Source organism: Callospermophilus lateralis, chromosome 18 (genome assembly GCF_048772815.1).
Source record: "Callospermophilus lateralis isolate mCalLat2 chromosome 18, mCalLat2.hap1, whole genome shotgun sequence".
Lineage (NCBI taxonomy): Eukaryota > Metazoa > Chordata > Mammalia > Rodentia > Sciuridae > Callospermophilus > Callospermophilus lateralis.
In genome coordinates this window covers 35,630,993-35,633,116 of record NC_135322.1, presented here as the reverse complement: position 1 = coordinate 35,633,116, position 2,124 = coordinate 35,630,993, and the positions used below count along the sequence as shown (strand labels likewise).

The 2,124-nt window shown below is 33.1% G+C and overlaps 1 non-coding gene across 1 annotated transcript; it reads right to left on the bottom strand.

Moving 5' to 3' along the window:
* Window positions 1-1,801: 1,801 nt before the first annotated feature.
* On the bottom strand, window positions 1,802-1,874 carry Trnaa-ugc (transfer RNA alanine (anticodon UGC)). Its single transcript has one exon. It is a non-coding gene; the product is annotated as a tRNA-Ala (tRNA).
* Between the last annotated feature and the right edge of the window lie 250 nt (window positions 1,875-2,124).

The following is a 2,124-nucleotide window of genomic DNA, read 5'->3' as shown; positions in this document are numbered from 1 at the left end:
ATGTCTAAAAAATTATCTACAGATAATTTTATTTTTAATTTGAATAGCCTTTCTTTCTTTCTTTCTTTCTTTCTTTCTTTCTTTCTTTCTTTCTTTCTTTCTTTCCTTCCTTCCTTCTTTCTTTTCTATCTATCTATCTGTCAATCTAATGGGTCTCCCTAGAAGCTCCAACACTATATTGGATAGAAGTAAACATTCTTTGCCTTTTTCCTAATTTACAGGAATTCTCTTTCATCTTTTGCTGTTACCTAGAAGATTAACTATGATTTTCTTTCATATAAGCGTCTTTATTATACTGATATAGTTTCCTTGTTTTCATGGTTTGTTGAGTGTTTAATATCAGAGGATGTTGAATTTTATTAAATGCTTTCTCTGCATCAATTGACATCATAGTGTGGGGCGTTTTTCTCCCCCTTCTGTCATTGTGGTATCATACATTGTTTTTAAGAGGCTAAGTCCTTGCTCTGCCCTAACAAATCCCATTGGTCATAGAATAAAATCCTTTCAATATGAATTGTATCCACTTGCGTTTTGTGGAGAACATTCATAAGGGATATTAATCCCAGCTTTTTTGGAGTTTCTTTGTTCTAATTTTTAACAGAATAATGCTGGCCTCATTGAATAAAGTAGGGAGTATTCCATTCTCTTCAAATTTTTAGAATAATTTAAGAAGGATTGGTGCTAACTAATTTTTTGATGTTTGAGAGAATCCACCCTTGAAATCATTTAGTGCAAAGCTTTTCTATATTGGGAGGGTTTTGATCACTGATTCAGTTTCCTCCCTAGTTCTAGGTCTTCACTTCTTCATTATTCCTTTGGGATAGACTGTGTTTGTATGAGGAATCTGTCATTGCCGCTGGGTTTTCCGATTTTTCGGCATACATTTGTTCATAGTGCTATTATACGGTCATTTTTACTTCTATAAAAACAGTAGTAGTTGTGCCCACTTCCATTTTTTATTTAGTAACTTTGTCTTCTCTCCATTTTTTATAGTGGCGTTAGCAAAAAGTTTGTGAATTTTGATCTTTTCAAAAGAATCAACTTTTGGTTTCATTGGTTGATTTTTATTTTTCTATTTTGTCTGATAACTAGTATAACCACCCCAGCTTACTTTTGGCTACTATTGACATGGATTAGTTCTCTTTTTCTGACTTTTTTACAGTCATCTTAATTGGTGTATTTAGATCTAATGGGAGTTTCTTTAGAAAACGTATAGTTGGATATTTTTTTATCCATTCTGCCCATCTGTGCCTTGTCATTAAGGAGTTCAATTCATCAGTAATCACTGATGAGAAGGAGTTCACTTTGCCGTTTTGTCATTTGCTTTCTCTGTATCATAATTTTTATCCCTTCTCTCTTTATTGCCTTCCTTTATTTTTAAGGAAAAAAAGATAAAAGTTCTAATATTTTTGTTTAATTAATTTTTCTGTAGAGATACTTTTTACTCCCTTCTTACTTCCCTTTGTCTTTATGGGTTTGTGTATGTGGTCACCATGGCTACTAGACTAAACACATAAGCATCACAATCTATTTTGAATTGAGACCAACATGACTTCAACTATATTAAAAAACTCTATAGCTCCATTCCTGCCCCACTTTATGCTACTGTGTCCCACAGTGCATCTTTATATCTTGTATTACCATTAACATCTATTTACAGATGTTTTTATTCATTTATCTTTCAAATCCTTTAAAAAATAAAATAGAATAAGCCAAATATACAAATTACAATAACATTAATGATTATTTTTATATTTCCATTTATTTACTTTTATCAGTAATATATTGATTGTTTTGTTTTTGGTGGTGCTGGGGATTGAACCCAGGTCCTTGTGCATGCAAGGCAAGCACTCTACCAACTGAGCTACACCCCCAGCCCAGCAATCTTTATATTTCTATACAGCTTTGAGGGATGTCTATCTCGTCCTCTCATTTCAACTTGGAGAACATCCCATAGTATTTCTTTTGTGTGGCAGGTGTCCTGATAATGAATTCCTTCAGCTTTTGTTCATCTGGAAAGGTCTCTGGTTTCTCCATTTTTAACTGTAGTTTTACCAAAAAATTTTGGTTGACCACCTCTTGTTGGTGCTGCTGCTTCATTCAACACTTTCAATACATCCTCCC